The 27,548-nt window shown below is 36.7% G+C and overlaps 1 protein-coding gene across 1 annotated transcript in view; it reads left to right on the top strand.

Annotated features, from left to right (window-relative positions):
* Positions 1-27,548, top strand: part of CCDC178 (coiled-coil domain containing 178) — a 427,305-nt gene that overhangs the window by 250,426 nt on the left and 149,331 nt on the right. The window lies entirely within an intron of this gene.

Raw genomic sequence — 27,548 nt, 5'->3', positions numbered from 1 at the left:
TTTACTGCAGAGACACGCTCCATTATTTCTTCAGGTACAGTTGAGATATTCAGTTACATGCCCAATAGTTTGAATACGACATTAAGATTAAAAGGGACAGGCAAATGGACAGTTTTTGTAATTTATTTGCTTATTTCCTTAACTGGTGTTGGATTTCCAATTCCTTCAATCTTTTTATGAAACCCTTTGTGGTCTGAGATAATATATTCCCTTAGCTCCCAAATTGGCAAAAAGTCTCATTGCAAATTTGATAGAATTTGACATCAACTATAACTCTACACAAGGATTGCTGACATGTTTTTATTTGAAAAGAGTGAAGAACATCTAAGATTCAAACGTGTTACCTTACTTGAAGAAAACTGGTCTTCTCCAATTTTAATTATAAATTGTTCATGGGTTTTTCTTATATTCTCCATGGATTTTTTTTTCTCCATTTGTATACATTGCCCTTTTTATTCTTTTTGCTCCTTTTACAAATATTTTCTTTGGTTTCTTAATCTTTTAAATGATGTGGTTAAAATGCAGTGGGTTTTACCTTAAGAGAGTATGCAGTTCAAGGGTAAACATGAATTCGACGTACATATTTTATGAAAGCTTAAAAGCATGCCCTGTTTAGAATTTTCAATCACTTAATAAACTCCATTAATATCCTCATTTTATGCAAATCATTTTAAGCATCTTACTTCTCCATAAAGTATTGCTTATCTTGATATACTCAAGCAAACAGGATTGTTGTAAGAAGGAATCTTAATGTCAGTTAGCCAGTTATATATGAAATTAAGGTACTCATATTTTTGCGTTAATATGATATTTCAATATTTCAATATGCCACTGTCCTCACATGGAAGCCCTCCAAATGTCAATGATGATAAAGGTGAAACTTAGGCACTGTAGCCAAAACAATTCCTAAAATCAAAATGGTACCCTGCACATTCACAGCTAAGTCTTTGGGGACTGGGATGCTTCTTTGGGGTCACAGACCGTCTGATTTTGCTGCATTCTAACGTGCGCTCTTAGTTCTTTGAGTTCCAGCTAACATAAAATGCAAGTTATTTCTACAGCCTGTGTCTATGAGAAATTTAATTAACAGTGTGATAGATGGTTTGGAGGCCTGTGTCATAGAACATTGAGGTGCACTCAAAAGAAGCTGGTAAGTCACCTAAAAGCAATCTCAGAATAATAAGATAATTAGCCTCGTTAAGAACCCGAACAAATGCCATTCATTAGCTGTAGTTATTCAGAGTGGGTCCACTCAAATTCTCTGGGTCAGTAACAGACTCTAGACATGAGTTAAGTTGGAAATAGAATCCGCACTGGTTGTGTTGTTACTCATTTGTTGCATGTCCATAGAAGACCAGGAGCTCACCTATAAGGGAGTGAAAGGCTGCTTTGTAGCTTCTCTAAGTAGTAAGAACATTAGTGATTTTAAAAAATATATATATCTTTGCCTTTACATAGCTGATTTTATTTTAATAACAGCATTATGCATGCTATGAAGACTAAATAAATATAAAATGTAATAAAAATGATGAGCATTCTATACCAATAATTTCAAAGTTTTCTTAACCTTTATCTCTCTGCAAGTCCAGATATTATTTAATGTTTCTGGTCTAATATAAAGCATCTCTGAGGATCCCAAGCCCATGTCACAAGCCTCCAAATTCAACTTCCATTTCAATCACTGTGGGCAAGAAGACTAACATAAACAACGCAGACATGCTTGCCCACTTAGCAAATTTAGCTAGCTGCAAAATTTGTATAATATGGGCAGTCCCTAGGTGAGAAACAAGATAGGTTCTGTGGCTTTGTTCTTAAGCTAAATATGTAAGTAAGTTGTTTACCTGGTAAACATACATGTTTACCTGTTACCTGCAACAGCCTCTGTTTTTAGTGGGAGTCGTATGTAAGTGGGGTATGTATAACTTGGGGACTAACTTTTATTCTAAAGTATACAAAGGACACTTCTGTATCAGTCATGTATCACTTAACCATCAGGATTTGTCCTAAGAGATGTATCATTAGGTAACTTTTTTCGTTGTATGAATGTCTTAGAGTGCACTTACACAACCCTAGATGGCCGAGCCTGCTACACACCTACATAGATGGGATAGACTGTTGCTCCCAGGCTACAGCACGTTACTGTTCTGAATTCTGTAGGTTATTGTCCCAAAATAGTAAGCACATGTGTATCGAAACTGGCTCAAAGGGTGGGGCGCTGGCCCCATATTCTGGAGGTGGTGGGTTCGAACCCAGCCCCAGCCAAAAACTGCAAAAAAAAAAAAAAAAACAAAAACAAACAAACAAACAAAATATCTAAACATAAAAAAAGACATAGTAAAAATACAGTATTATAATCCCATATGACCACTGTCATATATTTGATTGGTGATTTACCAAAATGTCATTACATGGCACATGACTGTGTTTTCTTATATTATGCTAACAACTCTGCAGTGTCAATTCATAAAATAGGGAAGAAATAAGTGAAACTCAAGTTAAGAGATTGTCCCAGAAGATGCTTTTGGTGGCATTACCTAGCCTCAAGCTTGGGTCTTCTAGTTCTGATTCTAGTTCTGATTCCCAAAGAAAACCTGTGCGAGGAAGAATTCTAAGACAGCCCCCGTTAGTCAGGATCTGACGGGGGAAGCAGAATGAGCAGGGCACCTCTTCAAATCCGCGTCTATTATTAAACTACGTCCACACCGTGTTTGTTATATGTCTGTATCTATCTATCTTCTATTCATATGTGCTTATTCATTTATTACAAGGAATAGGCTTACGCTATTGTACGGGCTAGCTAAGTAAGTCTGGATTTGTAGGGAAGGCAACAGAAAGGGAAGACTGTGGGCAGGCTGGGACTCAAAGGCACCAGCTGAAAGTACTGGACGCAAGTGAATTCCTGTCTCTCTACCTCTGTTTCTTTGTACTTTGCCCTCCCCTGTCTCTATAAAGATTCAGGCCTATTTCCAAATTCTTTCAAGTAATTCAATCAGATTCATAATGTTTAGGATAATTTCCCTTATTAAAAGTAAATTGATGAAGGGATTTAATCACGTCTGCAAAATCCCACCATAGCAACACCAAGATTAGTGTTTGAATAACTGGGAAACAAAGCCTAGCAAAGTTGATGCATTAAAAAAATTCATCATAGTCCACCGCTTGTCAGCTTGGCACTCATTACATCTCATCTCCAGACAAAGACAAAAAATAACAACTCCCATTTCCACCTAACATGGTACCACGATCCTGCATACAACCTAAAACATGCTAACCCTTTCCCCAGAAGAGGATACAAAGTCCATGGGTAAGATTCGCTCTTCTCTTTGATACACTGTATTTTAAATACTGAGCTAATAAAGTTATTTATCATGTCAAATGATTAGAAAATAAGAGAAGAAAGAAAACAAAAATATTTACTAACATACAGACAAATGTATTCATGTCAAAATATGGAAGAATCCCTTTTAACTACTGCAGTTTACATATTCGCAGGTGATCACATGGTTGTAAATGTTATTTATAGCTATTTTCTTCCACTACCCATTTCATATTTCTTTTGAGCTTCAGCAAGCATCTCAGCTGGTCATGGTTCTTTGCCTGGTGGGCTGACCAAAACCTTTATCACAGAAGTGTACGAGACATTAGCAGTCTTCTCTGAATTGGGTTAAACGTGGTAGTTTTCATTGCCTTTTATCACAGAACATGGGAATGCTAAGTGATATCGCCAGGATTGCCTGTACTCTCGACATACAAAGGTCTGATAGTGAAGTTTGTGAACTTATGACCATGTCCTTTCAGTTGCAGCACTATACAAATAACTTAGTAACGTTTCATAGCCTTGGCATATCAGTGTCTCACAGCAGTGTGAGATGTGTCTACTGAGTGGCATTCATTATTGTTTTGTGTGTTTTGTGTGCTGTCATGAGGATGTCCAAGCTTGAATTAGAGCAATGAACACATATTAAATTTCTTGTTATACTTGGCAAGAATGGAAGTGAAATCAGGGACATGTTAGTCCAAGTGTATGGGGATAATGGCCTGAAGAAAACAGGAATGGATTAAACATTGTTCTGAGGAGTGAGAAAGCATCACTTATGATGAGCAGTCAGAGCAGCCAGTAGTGAGCAAAACTGATGAAAGCATTGCAAAAATTGATGGAATTGTGCATCAAAATTGTTGGCTGACTCTGAGAAGCATAGCAGATCAAGTAAACATGGATAAAGAAACAGTTAAGAAAATCTTAACTAACAATCTTGGCTAACAACTCATGGCTCTTGCATCACAACAATGCACCAACTCACACAGCACTGTCTATAAGGGAATTTTTAACTAGTAAACAACTATCAGATCACCCTCCCTAATTACCTGATCTGGCCCCCCATGACATTTTTCTTTACCTAAAGATAAAGGAAATATTAAAAGGAAGACATTTGATGACATTTAGGACATCAAGGACATGTGATGACAGCTTTAGCTTTGACAGCCATTCCAGAAAAAGAGTTCTAAAATTGCTTTGAAGGGTGAATTAGGTGCTACCGTCAGTACATTTCTTCCCAAGGGAAGTATCTCAAAGGTGACCATAGCGATATTGAGCAATGAGGTATGTAGCACTTTTTCTAGGATGAATTTGCAAACTTAATTGTCAGACCTAGTACTTCTCATTACCCCCGTTATATAATAGCAAGCCAATTCTCCTTGGCAGTCATAGTAATTAACCAAATCCATAATAACACCAATATTTGCTTATTGGTTTAGAAGAATGAGGAACCCAAAGTGGCCTGGTATAAGTCGCAACTTCCAGTTCAATGAGTCATTGTTACATCCAGCTGTGGAAGATTCCTTCCTTTTGGACTAAGTACTCTAGATAAATGGAGCTAGGTAATTGGGGGAAGGAAAACATTTTCTGGTGGATCATTAGGGGTAATAATGAGCTAAACCATTTCCATTTTCACCCCTTGCTTCACACACCAGTAAAGGAAGACTGTGGGAGAAACAGCAGCATGCATTGGACGCTGTTTTAGAATAAACACCACATCCTACAGGACATTGCTCCTGCTCTGCAAGGCATTGACACTTATTTGGTGCCATAATTGAGTCTTCAAAAGGCCATTCCACTATTCTATCAAGTGGCTGCTTCAGGATGATAGGAAATATGATAAGACCAGTGAATTCCAGGAGCATTGGCCCATTACCACATTTCATTTGCCATGGAGTGAGTTCATTGGTTAGAAAAAAATTCTGTGCACAACTCCCTGACGGTGGATAAAGCATTCTATATGTCTGTGGATATCAGACAGGGGATACTGTGTTTGTGGGATGATTGCTGCTACATAGCTGGGGTAATGAGGAGCATGTCTGTAATGCAGGGGTCTAGTCCTCCTACATCCTGTGATTAAAGGAAAACTCCAACAGACTGAAGGACTCAGGACTGAATCTCCACCACTCTTTAAGAATGAAGGTTGGGTCACTCGTCCAGACAAAGAACCACAAGCAGCCTAGGTGCTTTTTAGGCAGAGAAGGCAAAACAATTTTTAGATGAAGTGTCTGTTCCATACAAGCAAAGCAATTCAATATAAACATCTTGCACCAGGTAGCTCTCTGACCACCTGGGGAAAGGTGTTCTGTCAATGCTGATCTGTGCTGCTGGCAGGTTGGGGTTCGGCAGTGGATGTAGCCAGTTCACACTTGGTACGTGGAAGTCAGTGTTGCTGAGCCCACATGTAATCTCTATCCCATTAATTGCCATAAACATTATAGCCACTTTGTGCACGAGCCCACTGAACAATGACAGAAATGGCTAGGGAAAAAGGCTGATTAATAATCTACTGAATGGGCTTGGTGCCTGTACCTCAGCAGCTAGGGCGCCGGCCACATACACCAGAGCTGGTGGGTTCAAACCCAGTCTGGGCCTGCCAAACAAACAACAGTGACAACTACAACAAAAAATAGTCAGGCATTGTGGTGGGCACCTGTAGTCCCATCTACTTGGGAGGCTGAGGCAAGAGAATCGCTGAAGCCCAAGAGTTTGAGGTTGCTGTGAGCTGTGACGCCATAGGACTCTACAGAGGGCAACATAGTGAGACTGTCTCAAAGAAAACAAAACAAAACAAAAACAAACAAAACCATAATCTACTGAATGAACTATCCCATCCACTTGAGTTTTAAACTGCTTTAAAGACATCTCCCTTTTGTGAGCTTTCATATGAGATGCAAGGATCTTCCCGTATTTTGCACGGTCAGAAAGGTCTACCCACATATCTCGTCCTTTCTCCCGATCTCCTTTTCACCAGTTTTCTAATCATGTCCCTTCCTAGTCTACAACCACCCTGCCAAACCATTAAATTGATATGGATTCATGCTTGTGGCTTTTTCTCTGCCCAGGACCAATTAACAGCTAAGTGCGCTGCCCAAAGGAAGTTTTTTCCACTTGAGGATTCTATATCACTGTCCTTCCTGCTGCCCCAGAAGGTGACAACAGAGCTGGAGCTGTCTGCTTTCAGGTGGTGCCTGTGTATCATACAGAAATGGCTGTAAACCAGGCCTGGGATTTTTCTTCCTCAATCACCTGGGTTATAGGGAACTCTCATGAGACTGCAGGCATGGCCTGAGAGAGAGAAGAAATTCCACCAGTGGACGAAAGTTTCAGCTCATGCTCGTGGCTTCTAGCCTTCCTGTGATTGTCCCTTCTGGACTATGGATTTGGGATTGTTTAGCCATCCCATACAATTGCATAAGCTAATTATTTTTGAAAAATAGGTACATAGAGACCATGTCTGTCTGTCTGTCTGTCCAATTATCCTGTATCTGTATAGCCTGCTGGTGCTGCTTTCTGAATTGAACCCAAGATCCCACCGTCTGGATGCATACAGACACTTCTCAGGCATTCAATTAACCCTAGTCTAGGTGCTGCTGTGAGGGAACTTTGCACATGTAATTAAAGTCCTAAATCAGTTGATTTTTAGGAAAACGAAATTATTCTGGGTAAATCTGACCTAATTAAACAAGCCCTTAAAAGGGCAGTACCTGGCTGACAGCCAACACGAAAACAGGAACTTCCAGCAGCCACAAGAAAATAAACTCTGCTGACAACCAGAGGTGACTGGGAAGTGGGAAGGAGCCCTGCGGAGTCTATGCAGGGAAACCCAGTCCAGCCAGCACTGCGTGTCAAGGGCCTGGCAGAGAACCCAGATGGGCCGCAGAACTGAAGTCAAAAGGTGTTGTTTTAAGTCTCTTGTGTGGTGATTGATCATGCAGCCACACAAAATACAGAGCCACTCCCTTGCCTACCTATAGTTTCGTTTCTAGAAAATTAATTCAAAGTGTCTTTCCCTTATGTTTCGTCTCCTCTTTGGAGCTTTAATTTTCCTCCCAAGCAGATAGTCTCAACAGCTAGGTTGAGAATAGGTAGGTTTGGCCACCACAGTTACAACCCAAATCTCCCAAATTTCCTAGAAGCCCCTGGAAGTCACAAGGTTTAGAAAGGTAAAGTCCCATTCTGTAATATCTACGTTTTGCAGACACCCCTGGTTTGGTGATCTGCATGGCAGAACCTAAGTTAATATTTCACAGATCCTAATAATCAGTGACTACTAGCTTCAATGTGGCAGTTGTTGGAACAGTAGCTATCAGGAAATAGTAGGAAATTTTGCAGTGCTATTTTGTATTTAAAAACTTCCAACTTGAAACTCTTAAATTTCATTTGACATTAACTTAGTTGAAATAAACTTACTCAAAGTTCACCTTATTTGTGATAGTATAGTCATTAATTATACTGTGACTATTTGAAATGCACTTATATTAAAGAATAGATTTAATACTTATACCAATACTTATACCAAGTGATTGACCTCTTGATGGTACTGAATAGTGTGCGGATAAACATGTGGGTCTTTAATGAGCTGTGAACTGACCTTTAGCAAAGGAGTGATGATTTAGGGGGCAAAAACAAAAACAAAACAAAAACTAGAAGTATATAAACATAGCCTTATAGGGAACTATGTTCAGTGATTACCAAAAGTTCAGTTCAATATTCTGTTGTAGGCTCTGGATGGCTCAAAAAAAAAAATTCAAAATCTTATAAGTTTTTTTGTGAAATGTTAGGGTTGGTTATCAAAGTTTGAGGAATAGAAGCTTTAAAGGTTGGTATCACCATTATTTCTAATAATGAAAAAAGAATGTTGACAATTGACTGTAGCCCTGTTCCATTTGATCCCCATATGGCCAAGATTTTCAAGATTTTAATAGAAGAGATTTTAACATGAAAGAGCTATTTGCCCCCTTTTCTGCTTTTAGATTTTCGGAGGACTCCATTAATTTAGGGATGGATCAATGAGTATGAACTATTAATTTTTAATGAGTGATGGACTGATAACTATTAAGCAGTTAGTAATCATTATTAACATCTTTATTCACAATGTCCAATCTCCCTTGCAGCGTTTTCCATCTCTTTACTGGGTTCACTCCCTGCATCCTCAAGCTCCCTCCCCTGACATACAGTGATCCGGGTGACCAGGGTCCCTCCTGGACAGCATTCCGAGGGCAGAGGCAGAACTCAGCACGGCAGATATTCTCTGACATCTGGCCTCTTCTTCCACTTCCTTCTTCTCACCCCACCTGTAAAAGATAGAAGGGACCCTGCAGGCCTTTACTCATAGGGTTTACATCTATTTGGCCTAAAAGTAAACCAGACTCTTCATTTGGGCATCAAAGATAGGGCTTGAGGGGAGCAGACTTAGAACATCATTCACTATGATCATTTCTCTTTTTTGTCAATCCATGATGATGAATCCAAGAATTCAATCTGTTTTGAATTCTCACATAGTTCAAAGTCTGTGAGCATTCTAGTTTTATGTTCCCCCCACCCCAGTAGAAAACTACTAAGTATTGTTTGTAATAATGTTGGGTCTGTTTCATGGCAAAGGGACTAACACCAAAATGTGAACTCTCTTGAAATGTGCATGTTCTGCCTGTTATCTGTAATGACCTTTGATCACTAGCCTGGGAAGAATTTGAACCAATGATATTAAGATGAAGCTTTCTTTTAGCAAGCCCTCAAGTTTTAGGTAAATAACCTATACATAAGGAGTCGTGCAGTTCTGTACCTTGGCCAAGTAGTGTCCCTTGCATGCAGTCCAATAGCTTCTGAAATGGTAATCTGTGCCAGATGTTTCTGAGGGAGCAAAACATATAATGTACCTAATTTTGCAAAACTACACAATAGGTAGACATTTTTTTCTCACCCCAGCTGGCAATCAGTTTATGCCCTGAAGCTTGGAGATTTATAACCCTTGTAATTTTATCCTAAACAGAGCAATTGCAGATGTTCTTCCATTGCTATTATTTTAATTAGTGATGAAGACTTTGCCAAGATGTTGAATCTCAAGATAATTAATTTCATCTGGGTATGATCTAGTGTGTAGCTGTGACCATTTTAAGATATCATAGTGACCTCAGAAATTATTTTATTAATTTCAGCAATTTTATTTATTTATGGTTTTTACCCTAGTTTATCCAAATATGACTTAAGGCATGTCATGACACAAGTCATTGAATCTCTTTTTAACAAAATAAACAAAAGTCTAACAAAAGAAATATACATATTTTTGTTTCAAAAGTAAATGTTCTTTAACATATTAAGGGCCATTGATTTTTAACACATGATTTTCACAAAATAAGTCGATGTATACAAAAGCATAAGATAATTTTCTTAAGTTTTAACGTTCAAGAAAACTAAATTATAGTTTAATTCATTGTGTTTCTTCTCTCATCAGACTTTAAATCTTGATTCAGCATGTGTTTTCTTTTGTGATTGGATAGCCCATGGATAATTAAACAGAAATGCTTAGGTAGAATTGGCTTTTAAGAATTTTTTTTTTATAAGGAGAATTCTCTCATCAAAGGCCAGGAACTTATTTTTGTAAAAAAAAAAAAGTTTACAAAAATACCTTTCATTTTTATGAGTAGAAATCTCAAGTATTAGCCAAGTTAGACTCACGATTTAGAGTCATTTCATTTATAAGTGTGCCTTTTAGTCAGCATGAATTTTCTTTGATTTTTATATTTTCCCTCTGTAGAAAATGCTGGAAATCCCCTCCCATCATCTTCTGTTTGTCTTGGCCATAAGTATGCGTGGTAGGGTATAGAATAATCACCAAAACAAATGGAGCGATAATAATAGGGAAGATATTTGGAGCCCAAGTGCTGATCGTGTTCCCCCAATTCATATGATGAACCCAACATTAAAGCTAACTGGCTATGAAAGCTAACAAAGTGAGACTTGCTGGAGAGAGCTGGTGCGGCTCTGCTGTGGCAAACTCTTCTACTGCTGAGCTCTTCACTTTGCCGTTCAGGAAAACAGGGTCTATCTTTGGAATTCTATCATCCGACGGGCCTAATAAGTGAAAAGTGAGATAGCTAGAAAAAAGAGAAAGAAAGCTCCAAAAAAACGATCTGGAACTAATTTTTTCAGAGGAAATCTATATTTTGAATATGATAATGAAGTTAAATTGGATGAGATCATCTAACTTCTATTTTGAATTTTACTTCATGTATTCTTAGGTAGCACAAAATGGGGCAGAGAATTTGGTTACATTTTATTTTCCCTATAAAGACTCAGGAGAAGGACTGAGGCTGTGCTTTCTACTGTTCTGAGCTTACTTCAGCCACAGAGTTCATTTTAAGAAACTAGGTTTAGACTAGGACCAAATAATTTTGATTTTTTTTATTTTTTTGAACACAATATAAGAAGAACCAGACTCATTATACATCTTAAATTTTGCTTTGTAATATCAACAATGAAATTTATGAAAGCTGAATAAATACATTCATATATTTAATATAACAGTTCGGTAAAGTCTCTGATTTGAAATTTTCTTGTTTGTTACTTTTGGCAATTTGCATAGCTTTAGGAGCAAAAATATCAATACACAAACAGTGTTTCAATGTTTGAGAAAAATGAAAATACTAGAGAAGATACAAGTTACGTATTTTATTAAATATAAATATAATAAAGTAAAATGAAAATTGACCATTAAAACTTTCTATTAAAAATCCTTCTTGATAGTTTGTCATGAATTTTCATGTCTACTCAGTCATTTTATCTTTATAACCATCATCTTAGGCAAATGGGGCAGGTTTTATTATTCTCGTAAGTAGAGGATAACAGTAACACGTAGCTAGCACACAAAAGATTTGGGACCTGTTATTCCCATTAAATCTTACTGCTGTCTTCACATTAATTGTTTTTAAGTAAATGGTTATTTTTCTGCAATCCAGAGATAAAAACAGAAGGTGAAGTGTAATTAATAACATGGAAAATTGGGTAGATAGATGTTTGACTTACCCCACATTAAGGCAAACAATTTCCAACCTTTAAAAAATCAATAAATATAATTTATCACATAAGCAGTGAAAGAAGGGAAGAGATCGAATAATAATCTCCATAGATAACTGAAAAAGCCTCAGTGAAATTCAAAACCCATTCTGGTAACTTTCAGCAAACTTGAAATACAAAAGAATTTGTGTAACATGATCAAAGATGGCTTTAAAAGCTGTCATTATTTGAAAACATGATTTGTGTATAGATTCTACAGATAAACTGTAAGAATAAATAAATAAATTTGTGAGACAATGGATGTAAAATAAACAAAAATCAATTACATTTCCAGATGCTAGTGAAAAATATTTAGAAAATAAGATCTTAAAATAGGTACTATTTATAATAGACTAACTAAACATCAAATGGCGAGGTATACATTTAACAAAAGATATATGTCTTCTCTGCAGAAAACTACAAAACCTCTCTGAGAGAAATCAAATAATTTCTAAATAAACATAATGATCTACCAAGATTATGAATTGGAAATTCAGTATTTTAAGGTTATGAATTGTTCCCCTAGTTGATTTATATGTGTAATTAAAAACTTAAGGAAACTTTTTGGAAATTGATGTATTTGTTCTAAATTATGTAAGGAGACGCAAAGAGCCAAATGCAGTGAAGACAGACTGGAGAGGGACAAAGTTAAGGGCTTATACCCAGATATCTAGACATACTATTTAAGGCCACAATGTAAGAAGGTGTGATACTGATGGAAAGATAGATAAGAGAGCAACAAGACAGAATGGAGATTCCAGGAGCAGACCAAGAATGTAACCACAGCCTCTTGATTTACTGGAAGATGCCACCAAAATACAGTGTACAAAAGATGCATTAGATAACAGTTCGTTCAAATCAGTAAGTGGTGCATGATTGATTGTGTATCAAAATAAAATTTTAAAAAGGAAAAAATTTGATCTTCTACTTTACAATATGTGAAAAGTCAATTCTACTTGTTTACAGATGTAAATGTTAAATGATACAAAGCTTTTAGAGAAAAAATATATATGAGAACGTTTGATCTACTTTGTAATTCCCAGCGATGTTTAAAGAGGACACAACTACTCTGAAAGAAATACATAGTTTTACAAATTGCATTCTTTTAAAATTAAAATATTCCATCCTTCATAAGACATCATAAAAGAATAAAAAGACAAGTCAAATCATAGGAGAAAATACTTAATGATACATAAGTCCAACAAAGTACTCTCATCTATAATAAAGAAGAAATCTTTAACAAACAATAAAGGCAGGTAACCTAATTAAAAAAAATGACAAAAGACTGAAAAATCATTTTTCATAGAGACTATACAAATGGCCAATAAATATTTGAAGATGTGCTCAACATAATAATCAAGGAAATATAAATTAAATCCATGATAACATGTCTTTACACACTTATCTACATGACTCATTTAAAAGTGTCGGTACTCAGCCCTACTATGAAACTAATTTAGGGCTTTCACATGAAAGCTATAACCCAGTTACAACCTAAGAATAGGGGGAAGGGGGAAAGGGAGGGGAGGGAAGGTGGGTAGAGGGAAGGGAATTGGTGGGATTACACCAGCGGTGCATCTTACAAGGGTATATGTGAAACTCGGTAAACGGTCTGTGAAGCTAGTGAATGATGCCCCATGATTATATCAATGTACACAGCTATGATTTAATAATAAAAAAAAAGGAATATAAAGCAACAGGAACTCTTGTGCGTCTCAGGTGGGAAGGTGAATTGTTGTAGCCATGTTTAAAATATCGTCACTATCAACTAGAATATATGCATGTGATTCTATTGTGGACATCAAGAAGTAGTGCACAAAATATGTTCATACTTTATATAGAATATTACTAGCAAATTTATTTATAATAGCTCCCAATTTAATTCATTGACAGCAGAGTGCATAAATTGTACTTTATTCATATGATAGAATAACATATAGCAATGATAATGAATGAACTGTTGCTACATTAAAAATATAGATGGCCCCATGATCATATTGATGTACACAGCTATGATTTAATAAAAAAAAATATAGATGAATCTAGCAAAATTAATACTGAGCAAACTATGCCCGACTCAGGAGAATATGTACTGTGGGATTATTAATTTTCTGACTGTCAAAAGCAACCAAACCTTGTGTATTTGGGAATCTAATTAATTTGGGAATGGAGGTACGGGAGGTTTCTGGAGTGATGGTATATTTCCCTTATTCTCATGCATTAAGTAGGTATATTAATTTATCAATCTCTGTAACTAGTATGCTGCACCTCAATACAAAAGAGTTTCTAAAAAGTTCGATGGGATTAATTATAAACTTTAAGGAATAGAAAACACATTTGTCCTAACATTTCATAAAAGACATATATTTCACATGCAAATATTTTGCAATTTAATAAAAGGAAATAAATGTGAGTTTGGAAAATATATGCTGGATTTGAGTATGATAACATTTCTTTGAACATTGCATCATTCAGCTATTTGAGCAATTTTGAGACAATGGATATAAAATAAACAAAAATCAACTTTTTGTTTTCTCAAACAGAAAAACTTTTTTAGAACTTACGTCATGTGTAAAGATGTAAAGCTGTATGATTACCTGAGACACTCAACAATCTGTTTATCTGTGTAATTGTATTAGAATGGTTGATTAATATTCTTAGAAGTTTAAAAATCATCCACCCAACAATCTCTTAGCCTGTGAAAAGCAGTAATGTAGGTACTGTGTCAATCGCCACACTTTTATCTTACTTGTAGAAAAAGGGGGAAGATGCCACTTCAGTGGAGAGCAAGCCCATGACTGTGCCATTACCACATCAGCTGACAGCACAGAAATAAGTGTGCAGAAATAGGCCCCACGCAGTTACAAGGAGGAAAAAGCCAAATCTTGATTGCAGGCAGAGAAGTCTAGTTTATTTGCTGTGTTTTGTTTTTGACTTTCATGATTTCCCTAGCCAAACTTTTAGATTGTTTCAGAATCTAGCTTGAGTTCTTACTAATTCAAACACGATTTTTCAAAATGAACACATTTTTTCCCCAAAACCATTTGCGTGATCAGCTAATTAATCATATAAAAGTTACTAGCTAGAGAAACTTTTATGCTTAACAGAATAGAAGTTCATGGTATAGTTAAGCTTACATTGATCACAGTGGAGAAACACAAAACTGTCAAATTTTTCTTATTTAATTAAGCAACCTTTAAATTATAATCAATAAATTATCAGGTGAATGAATAAATTTATTTTAAATGATGGGTGCTGGTATAGTATTTCCGTTACAGTTAATGAACAGAAACGTTGTTGGGAGACCATAGCATAGTCTATAGCACATTAGAATTGATTTTTCAGCAGTTACTGACATGATACAGGAGAAGCCAATCATACTCTTGAAAGACACACTCTCAAATACCATAATCCTGAATGTTTTGAAATCCCGAAAGATCAAAATCTCAAAATATTACTCTGGAAAAAGAATTTGAAATCTCTTTACAAGATATTTATTTACATTTTTAAAAGGGAACTGATTTGGAAAAAATACTAAAATATGACAGAACCCATCACAGGCCACTTTGCTCAATAAAATAGGCAATAAAAACATGCGTAACTTTTACAGGCCTAATTTTAACACCTAAGAGCAGACAAGCAGTATTTGTAAAGAAATAGGTCAAGAGGCGGCGCCTGTGGCTCAAAGGGGTAGGGTGCCGGCCCCATATGCCAGAGGTGGCAGGTTCAAACCCTGCCCCAGCCAAAAAAAAAAGAAGTAGGTCAAGATAAGAATTGTATAAACACAATCACTTTGTCTACAACTATGTGCACCCTGCTTATAACGGCAGTCATCTGAAATACCTTCATGAACACCTCAAGACTTTTGACAAAATCCGATCAGAAACCGAGATGAGTGACCACTGTGTATTCAGTCACCCAAAGAGCCAGGATCTCAAGAAATTTTATTTTTCACAAATGAAGATATACAAAAAAGACATCTTTTCTTTTGTTGAGGAAGTTTAAGTGCCTTTATGTACAAATACAATGTTTACACACAAAAAAATCAATGTTGTGTTAATGTACAGTTGACCAAAAATGCATAAAATGAATTAGAACTATCCAAAGGTCTCTACAAAACTTATCCTTACAGTATTAGAAAAGATGTGAATGTGAAATACATGGCATGGAGAATTATAAGAAATAATGCTATTTAAAAATAGCAAAAAAAAAAAAAAGAAAAAAGAAAAATACTAAAAGGAAAATTCAAAATATGAAAAAATATATTACAGGAATAGATTATGGGCAATTTCATGCAGATAGTTCCTGAAAGCTGACTGAATATGACACAACTATGCTGTGATTGTGCTTTTTCAGGATTTTAGACTTTAGAGATTTAGACTTTGGGGAATTTGATCTTTTGGGATTTCCATATGTGGGATTTTGGAGTTCAGAATTGTGTCTTTCTGGATTATGATTCAAAGCCATTACAAGTCACTTCACATTCAATTAGAAAATAAATGTTATATGCAAAATAAATGAACTATTGAATAGTTTTAAAAATTCATTTACTAATAAATGTGTTGCAAAAGACTGCAGTGCTCAATTTTCTACCAATAAATCATTAGTTTCTATGTAATAATAGCTTATTAATTTTTTGTGTATGTAGGACCTAACACAATACTTGGGTCAGACACAATAAATTGCCCACAAACTTAGATGCTTAAAACAGCAAAAGTTGTCTCACAGCTCTGTGGCCAGAAATCTGACATAGTGTCAGTGGATTAAAATCAGCTTGTTGGCAGGGCTATGTTCCCTTCTGGGGATTTGGGGAAGCATAGGTCTCCCTGCTCGTTAGAATTGTTTGCAGAATTTAGTTCCTTGCAGTTGTTAGAACTAGGTCTCTGTTTTCTTGCCAGTTATAGAGGGCCATTTGTAGCTTTCTTAATAGATGTCATGTATATTCTTTCCGAAGTAGAGGAGATGATGACTTTGAAGTCCCACTCATACTTTGGATTTCCTTCTTATTTTACATGTCTCTAGACTTCAGCTAAAAAAAATTCTTTACTTTCAATAACTGAGGTAATTGATTAATATTCTGTTCATATAATCTAAAATAATCTCTCTATCTGAAAATCTATAATTTTAGCACCATCAGCTAAGTCCCTTTTGCCATGTAGAATAGAATATTCGCAAATTCCAGGGATTAGAACTTTAATCCTTGCCCATGAGAACCAACAAGAACATGACTTATGCAGGGACAGCTTAGTGGAGGATGCCAGGGAGAGTGGATGGCCTGCCTGGGCCTCAGATAGTGCCCATGAGTACTATTATACAAAATCAAGCTCATGAGTCTCTTAATTTGGGTTGTTTTATTTGTTTGTTTTGAGATAGAGTCTCACTCAGTTGTCCTAGGGCCAAGCACCATGGCGTCATAGCTCACAGCAACGTCAAACTCTTGAGCTCAAGCAGTCTTCATGCCTCAGCCTCCTGAGTAGCTGGGACTATAGGCTCCCACCACAACACCCAGCTATTTTTAAAGACGAAGTCTCGCTCTTGTTCATCCTGGTCTCAAACTCCTGAGCTCAGGCAGCCCACCGCCTCGACACCCCAGATTGCTGGGATTACAGGCGTGAGCTGCTATACCAGGCCTGAGTCTCTTCATTAAGATGGTTCTAAATTTCAAGACATCATTGCATTTTCTACAGGAGGGCTGTTCTCAGGTCAGTCCTTCCAGGCAGTCCCCTAGTTACAAACATCTGACTTACATACAACTTGTATTTATGAACAGAGGCTATACAGGTAATCGGTAAACGAATCTATTCCAACTTATCTACAGATTCAACTCAGGAACAAACATGCAGAACCTTTCTTGTTTGTAACCCAGGAACTGCCTGTACTCTGAGATCAAAGAAAGGTAAAAACTGGATGATACCGAAGCTTTGCGTGTAATTCCAGAAGGCTTGTTCTTTTCTTCTTCCTTCCTTCCTTTCTTTCTTTTCTTGGAAAATATTGAAAGAAACTTTGATAACGTAGAAAACTAAGTCTGACATTGGCAGGAAGACAGGAGTAGGGAATGGCGCTTGATCTGACCCGAGACAAAAAAGAAAGAAGCCTGGGAAACCAAGAACGGCCTCTCTCATCTGAAGAGAGAGCCTGTATAAGGTACTGTTTCTATTTAAATACAAATCACCTCTCCATATTTAAGTCGTTGAAATATGCAGGAAATTTGGTTTCTTTGTTCAAAACTATTTGGAATAAGGTCTTTTGAATGCTGCCTCTATGTTGTTACTTACTATTTCCACTTTCCTTAAAGTATTCCCATCCACTGCAACTGTGAAAATCCTCTGTCATTTTTAAAAATCAACTATAGTCATTTCATGTGAAACTGTCTTATTATTATTATTATTATTATTTTTGAAATTTTAATCTCCTGAGTGATGAAAACACAGCTTAGCAAAGTGTAGGAAGGCAGCAAAGCAGGTAGTTTAGATTTCTGCTAGTCTTCCAAGGAAAACCCACAAGTAAACTGGATACAACACAGAGAGATTATACAGTGAAATGCTTTTGCAAACTAGGATTTAGGGAACTGGAAACCTTATTATCTTTCTCAGTCAAAATGTAAATAGACAAATTTCTGTGTTTTTGTGTTGTAAAAATGACTTGTGAAACGTTTCTCTACGGAGTACGCACACACACGTAACATGCCGCTCACGCCTGATTCTGTGAAAAGGCCACTAATTTAATAACATTTGGACTAAGTTGGATACTTTAAAATATAAAAATTATTAGTATTTTAATCCATCCAATATACAGGTACCTCTCAAGAGGTACAAACATTCGACTGTGGAAGGCATGGGTCCTCTCCAGCTTGATTCAGATCTTTGATCGTCCAGTAAGGTGTATGGAGAGATTACTGTGTACCAAACAGTATTGGGGAAAAAAATGAGTAAGACACGAAAAGTTCACAGAAAGGGAGAAGTTAATATGAAGATATTCACCAAATATGTGATTGCAGTGACAGAACTACACATGGTGTAATATCAAAAATACCAACTATGCCTTATCTAATGCTAATTTTCCAAGAAAAATTGAAAATGCTTATCTTTATACATTTCTTCATACACATACATATGTATCGAGATACTTATACACAGTATTTACTATCCATCATTCAAGAATTACTTACCAATAACTGGGCCACGCCTGTGGCTCAGTGAATAGGGCGCCGGCCCCATTTACCCAGGGTGGCGAGTTCGAACCCAGCCCAGCCAAACTGCAATAAAAAAATAGCCAGGCGTTGTGGGGGCGCCTGTAGTCAGAGCTACTCGTGTGGTTGAGGCAAGAAAATCACCTAAATCCAAGAGCTGGAGGTTGCTGTGAGCTGTGACACCACAGCGTTCTACCAAGGGTGACAAAGTGAGACTCTGTCTCTAAAAAAGAAAAAAGAATTACTTCAACAATAATGAAGTAATAACAAGTACTTCATTATCATGAATGCCAGTTTTATTGTTTTTGCGTACTGCATCGCTCCTGAGGAATTCCAGCTTATTCTACTTCTTTTCCATTTCTTGTTCTTTTCACGTCTGCCAACAGGTTAAATACGTAAGAAGAATATTTGTTTTTTTGTGTATATATAAGAATGTACTTGCGTTAGCATTACATTTAACTTTACATACTAATGAAAACTTACTCCCTGCTAGCCTGAAATGTCATACATTTCATACATACAGAAGTACAAAATATCTCCAACTAACCTTTCTAGGTGGACCAAAAGTTTTCAGGTTCACGCACTTGTTTCCACAGGCTACTCCAAATTAATATCTGGCCAAGATCAAAAGCAAGACAGCCACGTAACGAATCACACCACCCGCGCCTCCCCCTCTCCCTTGCATTTATTTGGTTTTCATGAAGTGTTCTATTTCATGAGGGAAAATATAAGTGGAGATGCAACATTTCCTGAACGTTTTTAATTCTTTGACACACTTCTAATTCCAAACCACAACGTGAGAAGAAGAAAGGTTAAAGAAGTGCTAAGAAGGAATGATGGTGTCTCCAGGAGGCCCGTGTGACAGGAGGGGCTCAGAAGAATGTTTCATACTTGACAAAGACAATAGGAAGGAGGCAAAGAGAAGAAAAGAGGAACTAGAAAAAAATAAGTAAATAAGAAGTTGAAGAAAAGCAATGATGAGAAAGCGAAAGAAGGCCCGGGGAGAAACGACGGCGAATTTGCACCTGGTTACGACCGCAGATTCCTCCAGGGCTTCGCTGGGTCTTCCTGCCTCGGCTACTTCATAGACTGAAATGTCACAGCTCTAGTTCCTGGGGGACCTATTGTTGCAGAGCTGTTTTTCCAGAGGTGTTGTATGTTTGGTTTGCCGTATTATAAAGGGTTTTTATTAAGCCTCTGGAAAAACCTGGAAAATCTAGATGCTCCTTGACTCAATGACTTTCCGAGAGAACATTGGCATTGCTGCGCGCTTGCACATCCTCGAATATTAACGCAGTTTCTCTCCTCGTCTCTTAATTCCTAATTCTTGTTTCTTTCCAGACACTCATTGGGACTTCCCTTCATGTGCTAGCTTAGACAATATTTATCATTCTGTTTCTGTCTTGTCCACTCGGTGATCTATATTTAAAGATCACTCGATGTTGCTATGATGTCTGTGTGGTCTGTTTCTTCTAATCGCTGTACAGTGATCATCACGGCAGGTGATGTGACGCCACCACGTGCTAGTCACCCATTCTACATTGGAACCAAACTAAACTTGGCAAAATTAAATTAATTCTGGACCCCCGTCCAAACACAAGTTAGAGGAGCAGGGACATGAACAGCCCCCTAGCTTCATATACTACAAGACCTACATGAGCCACGGTTAATTGGAGAAGGCATGGGGTAGATATATTTGGACATTCTTTATGGTACCTTAAAGGCTCATACAACTCTCTACAAAGTTATTCAGGCCATTTTGAAAGTACTTAAAAAGCGCACAAACAACTTACGTTTTTAAGGACTACGAGACATTTTTTTTAAGTGCTATGGATTGGCTACGTCTCCTGAGTATGTCCCTCTGTTGGAAAAATAAAGAAAACACTTCCTAGCAGTCTTTCTTTATGCGTATGTACAGCCAAAATAAATATTGAATGAGAGGTCAAAATGGAAACTTAGTTGTGCATGATACTGTTATAATATAATAATTAAGGGTCTAGAATAGAGGACAGCAAACTTTTTCTGTAAAAGACCATGTGGTGAATATTTTAAAAGGCTTTGCAATGTTCTCATCCTTTATCACAATTACTTAACTCTGTCACTGTTTACCAAAAGAATACACAGTCAATATCTAAACAAATGGGTGTGGTGGTACTCCAATAAAATTTATTTACAAAGGAATGTGGTGGCGGGATTTTCCTGGAGAGAGACAGTTTGCTGACCCCTGGGCTAGGAGGCATTTTTTTTAATTCTGGGATTAAGTTATTTGGGAAATAGACACAACCCAAAATGAGTATGTGTGTACAATTGACTTAGGTATTTTAAATCCTATTTCTGCTAGAGGCACGTAACAAAAATATCAGGTGAATAGAGGTGCCCATGATCTCTTATTTCCCAGTGGAGAGAGTTTCAGTGAGTAGGAAAAGAGAAAAGGCATTAGTAATAATTCTATCCATAAGGATAGTTCATTAACCTGCAAATTACTTACTGTACTTCTCATATTTGGCACCTATGTGACAACAGACTTAATGTATTCTAACCCTGCATTCCCAGGGAAAAGACATTGGTACATATTTTCTTTAAATTCCAAGACCCCTTCCTATATGAGGATCCAGTTTATTTTGAAAGACTGATGAAATTCTATAGGATATTCAGAAGTTAGCAAATTCATATACTAGAGTCTTAAGGCCCACGTCCAGCATTAGGTGGTGGGTGACCCTGAAGGAGGGGTGGACAACATCAGACTGGACCCAAGCCTCAGTCAATGCTTCTAGCTCCATATGTGACCTGGAGAAGAAATGGACTTCTTTGGCCTCCATTTCCTCATTGTCAATATAAAAACATTTTTTTTTTAAATTTCTATTTCTGAACAACTTGACCTAAATTTTTCTGTCTCCAGGGTATAAAAATGGCAGTCACTATAAAAAGGGCTTTTGTTTTCTACTGTGGGTACCTCACTGTTACTTCATGTATTATTTTATAACAGATTGATTTTTAAAAAGAAATATTTAAATTCTGGTGTAACATGATGTGATAATGAAATTGGCATTAGAAATTTAAAAAATGTTAAATTAAGCACTTCCAGCAAATTTAATGTGAGATCAGGTGGCCTGAGCACGTCGATGGCAACTTGCAAGATATCATATATGTTAATTTTTCAGAGTTCATTTATGCCATATTTGTGTTCTGGAACCCCTTAGATCAGTTCTTCTCTCATTTATAATGAAGTTTCCAGGTACTATCCTTACAGTTTCTGCATTTATGTAGTACATTATTACTTTATGATAAAGAGAGTTGATAATTCCTTAACTCTCTTTGCTGATGACCTTTTAAAGTTGCATAATTAGAATAAGTTGCAGTTATTGTATTGGAATCTGTATCCCACAGGCCAACAAGGCAGCACATTAATTCTCTGCATCACCCACTCGATGTGCAATGCCATCAGCACAAAGATATTATTCTTTGTAATTACATAAAGAAAGGGTCTATTTAGTGTTAACTGACCTTTCTGTGACTGATCAGCCTTTTCTACCAGCGAAGTAGAAATGCATGTCATTAAAATGTGAGTAAATAGGAAACCTTTCTAAATCTTAAAACTGTTCACATCAGGAGGTGCACAGAAGAGGAAATGGCTGTTCAGCTTTTCACATGACACTGGGAAAGAGTAGCAGACTTTTAAATATATTTTAAAACACCAAAGACATTGAAATATAATTAAATTATGATAAGATTTACATAGATAACAAAGAGATAATAGGCAGTATCTTTCTGTTTAACACTCTATCAAAGGAAAAACACTATAAAACTCAAAAATGTATTCTGGATTAAAATTTAAATTGTATTTAATAAGTTAATCAGTTTAGGGATTTATTGCCGTGACTATCACTTACTGAAGACAGGTCAGGTGTCAGGGATTATTCTAAGACATTATACACTTAAGTAACATAACCACTTAAATTCTGTACTTTAACTGGGAAAAGTCATTTGGGATATGGAGTAGGTGATACCAGGCTCTAATCATTTTCTTATTACATAATTTGTGTCTGTAATCAGTTACACCAAATACTTTGAGGAGATGTAAAATTATAAGAAAACTGGAGATTTAATAGTTAACATATGTTGGATTTGTGGAAGATATTCTTGAAGTTATTCAGTAGTTAGAAGAGGAATACTATGGTCAACATGGAGGTATATATTCCCTTTATTGAAGACCTACCCACATTAATCACGCACGTTTTTATATTTAATAAGCATCTATGTTTCTGGACCAGATTTTCCCTGCTGAGACCACACACAGAGCCCTGTATGTGAGGTATCTCCGGATCTATTCAGAAACCCTTTTCTGAAACTCCGTTAATCACTTTTGCTGGAACTGATCACTCATGGAACTACTCTTATAATGTGGCTGTGTCTTTTCTTCCTTTATGTATAATGTATTCTGATGTAGCTAGCTTTGTGAATGCCATAATTCCTTTATCTGATTGCAGGCTCCTTCTACCTTGTGACTGTGTATTTTTTCATGCTGTTGTCAATAATCCCTGATCAAATATATACTATAATCAGAGAAAAAAAAAAGGAACGGGAAGTGGTAATATAAAATATTCAACAATTTCCAATGAATTTCTTCTGATTTCTAAGAGGCAATGGCATAAGTATCCTTTAGTAAACTACATGAATACACCAAGGCAGCATCTAAATTTATAACCCATCAAGGGGCTAAGATAAGGCGCCCTGTGTGTAGTGACACATGTGAGTGTTGGGGTAGGGTAGCTGTAAAAAGTATCCCCGGCTCCAGCAGGGACAGGTTGGACTGGTCAGCTGGTGTGTGACAGGGCCTCCTAAGACGGGGTCATAATGCTGCTATTTGGCTTCTCCCGGCGTCCCCTTTTCTGTTTTGCATCTACCACTTGCTCGATAAGTATCTTTGAATAAATGGAGTGAAGAGAGAGAATTTTGTCACACGTGATAATACATAGAGTTTCAGATATGTAACAACCTTGATACAGAGGAGTGATTTGTTCATTTACAAATCAAGAATGTTCTTTAAAGACTAATTATTAAAGAACTTGCCTCGGACAAGAGGCTGGTTTCCATGGCAGCACAGATAACGAAGTGTGTCCTGGGAGAGTTAAAACAGTTATTTGCTCCTCTGAGGCTTCAAGGTATCGACACTTATCATTCTTGCAGACTTGTTCCTTGGAAAAACACTGGGGAGATGTCTTGCTTCTTGTAGTAATTGGCATATGGATTTTAAGGGAGCAGCACTGCAAAAATGCCCGTATGCACACAGTAGGTGATGCACCCAATAAAGTACATGTTTCCTCCGTGTCTGCTACATTGTTAGAGAATGGGTGTGTGGTTTATGCCTTTGTATTCATCATGCTAATGTCTTTGAATCAAAGGGGAAGCTTACGAAGTAACATCATTCACAAAGAGACTTGGAGCCCTCTGCCTATTAAGGGACATCAAAGCATCACTGCAGAAATATCTACCATACCACTACCCAAGAGTGGCAGGGATGTGCCAAGGCGTGTGTGAGGACTGTGGGGATTTAACGGTGTAGGGTCGATGTGTAATGCATGTAGTGTGCACAGTTTAGCATGCTGCTGAAGTGGCATGCTTCAATGGGTACTAAATATGTGGTGCGTTTCACTGTTTACACTGTTAGTAATGTTTTAAGGTCAAGTGATGGCAGAACACTTAACATGAACTAGAAGTCATAGGTAACAATAATCTAATAGTCTTTAAGGGGTCAAGAAGTCATTTCTCCTGACTCCGACTCTTCCAGATTTGCTCCGACATATTCTAACTCATGCGACAGGGCAGCTTTGATCCTTGTCAAATAAAAGGACTCTTGCATGATTCGGGTCACTGATGATTTCTTTCCTTAGACCTTTTCTGATCCTGTTTTCCCACCTTATAGAATTGATTCCATTGTAACTGAAATAGACTGGTTCACACTTCTGCCTCCCACTCTAGCCAGGAATACCTAGTGAACAGGATCACATGTTATCCTTCTTTGTAATCTCTGGCCTAGCCATTGAGCTGGACCCACAGGGCAAACTGACTAAGCGTTTGCTAAACAAAAGATTGAATAAACAAATAAATAACTGGATGGAAAGCTAGACTGACGATGCTCTGGAGTAAAATCAACCAACCAACAAATACCAGAAATGCAAACTTATTTTCTGGTGCTTCTGGCAGGAAGTCAATTCTTTCCAACCCTGGGAATGAAGTCATCATGGTCTCGTGAGAAGAGACCCAGTGAGGTCCAGGAAGAAAAGAAACTGTATGTAGTTAACTATTAATAACCAAGAATCAGATGACCGACAGACTATCTGAAAAAATTAGCTGAAACAGCAATAGGTAATTACATCAGGACAGGAGAAATAGCATTAGGGTCAGAAGATGACAATTCTCTTACAATACATAATTAACAAAAGGACCTAGTAAACCCCTCTACTTGCTGGACTGGATACAAATGCCTATTTTAAGAGTAATTAAAAGTATAGGTGACACATTATAATACTACCAGTTTAGTCAAAGACACCATAAGGATTTTATCAATAGTAAGCTATTTGTAAAGAGCTATTTAGCTTTTTTGCACTTACAGTGAAACTATCATAATCATAAATGTTTGGATCAAGTTTTTCTCTCGTAAACTCTTTTGCATTTGGCCATCTTAAATTAAAAAAAAAAAAAAAAAAACTCAAATGGATTTAGACTCCATCCAGGGTAACTGTGTCTTGTTGGAGCTGTACAAATCTCAAATCTCAGTGGGCGACATTACTCTGCTGCAGGCGACAGTTGTCCAGAGGCGTGTGGGCGTCAGCTTTGAAGGTCCATGCTCTTGGTAGTGCTGGTGAAGGCAACAGATGCAATCAAATCATGAACTGTGGGATCATGTAGATCAAAAAACATAAAAGACTGACTATATTTAACCAAAATGCCCACACTGACTTACCATGAAGAGTAGCTTCCAAAGGGACCAAATTACAATTTTCTTTAGCAGCCTCTTTTATCTGTCAAAAAGCTCTGAGTTAGCCAGATCATAATGAGACTGTTGGTGGCATACTATTATTAAAAATTAAGAAAACTGAAACTTCACTGCACACATGAAGGTCACTCACTTTCAGGAATAGATAGAGAATTGGTCCATCCTTCTATACATTCATTACTGGGAAGTGATCATGTCAAATATTCTGACTGATACACAGTCCTTTGAAGAGTCATTGACATAACTGCACAGCTGAATCTCTTGCATCTCCTCTCGTTACGGCATATAAAGCACTAAAAACATGCATTTGGAAATGAAACGATATACAACACAACTAAAATAGGGACTTTACTTAGTAAATGCAAACATCGTAGCCTAATTGTACCCTCACATTAATCTGAAAAAAGAGAAATAAAACTGCATATTACACCATGAGCAAATTATAAATTACCAAATATTTCCCCCAATAAAGTACCATTCAATAGGCTTAATATGAACCTGACAACTTTTGTAGCATTCCTCTAAAATTAAGTGTTTATAGTAGCCAGCTCATACTTGAAAGAAAAATAACTGAAAAGTAAGATATGAAATATCAGAGTTGTGCTCATGTTAAATGAAACAAACAAACAATACACTTAAAACGATTCTTCTGCCTTCAGTAGAGCATTTATCAATGTTTCAACTCAATCACTTGAGGACTGAATTTAATATTAGTGTTGAGATACTAAAAAAATGTATTATTGCCATCTTTAAAAAATATCTCCACCAAAGAAAAATATTCATAGAACTTTGTCCTCCCCATGAAAGGTAATTCTGTGTGATATTAGGTAAGTTTATTAGAAAAAAGTTTCTAAAGTTTTAAATTATTGCGCCAGAATTAAGATAAGGGCCTTTAAAATGGTTCTTGGTTCATCATCTTGGCTTTCTGAAGAACAGCTGTAACACGTGTCTATCATTAGAGATCAGTAGAGATACCAGGCTCTCATGAGAAATGTTTGCTGACCTTAATAAATCTCCAATGTGTAAATACAGAAACATTTGTACAGGAAATTTTCTGCGGAATTACTTTTCCCCCTTTCACATTCACATATGGCAATATATTTTTTAACAACTCATACTAAAGGTTTGTTGTGACGGCAATTTTCACAAACATTTTTAATTGTTTCACAATGGTTATTTTTGTATGCAGTTATTTAATCATCATTATCATCATCATGATTAATCTGCATTTATGTGTTTTGACAACATTTTTGCTACTATAAATAACATTATAATTTTATAAAGCTTTTGGCTTAGAATAGATTCCCACAAGAGAAAATACTAGACTAACTGGTTTAAAAATATTTAAAGCTGTTGATTAATTCCATAGTTTTTTGTTTTGTTTTTTTATTATTGGGGCTTCATTGAGGGTACAAAGAACCAGGTTACACTGATTACATTTGTTAGGTAAAGTCCCTCTTATAATTGTGTCCTGCCCCCAAAAGGTGTGTCACACACTGTCACTCACCCTCCACCCCACTCCCTCCTTCCCTCATTCCTTCCTCCACCCCTCATCATGCACTAGGTCATCAACTATCCTCATATCAAAATTGAGTACATAGGATTCTTGCTTGTCTATTCTTGTGATACTTTACTAAGAATAATGTCTTCCACTTCCATCCAGATTAATACAAAGGATGTAAAGTCTCCATCTTTTTTAATGGCTGAATAGCATTCCATGGTATACCACAGCTTGTTAATCCATTCCTGGGTTGGTGGGCACTTAGACTGTTTTCCAAATTTTGGTGAATGTAAATTGAACTGAGATACAGTCTCTATTACAAGTAAGAACCAAAAACTAAAATGAATTTATACATTTCTTTTAAAGTTACAGGTAACCCATAGTTTGCCAGTGGTTAATGATGCCAGCTTTCTTTCTAAGGGATTTGCATTAGATTTGATATATATTTATTTATTTATGGAAAAGGGCATTATAAAGTTCTCAACTACTC

Source organism: Nycticebus coucang, chromosome 19 (assembly GCF_027406575.1).
Source record: "Nycticebus coucang isolate mNycCou1 chromosome 19, mNycCou1.pri, whole genome shotgun sequence".
Taxonomy (NCBI): domain Eukaryota; kingdom Metazoa; phylum Chordata; class Mammalia; order Primates; family Lorisidae; genus Nycticebus; species Nycticebus coucang.
The sequence above is the reverse complement of the archived record's forward strand: the minus strand, read 5'-3'. Positions and strand labels throughout refer to the sequence as shown.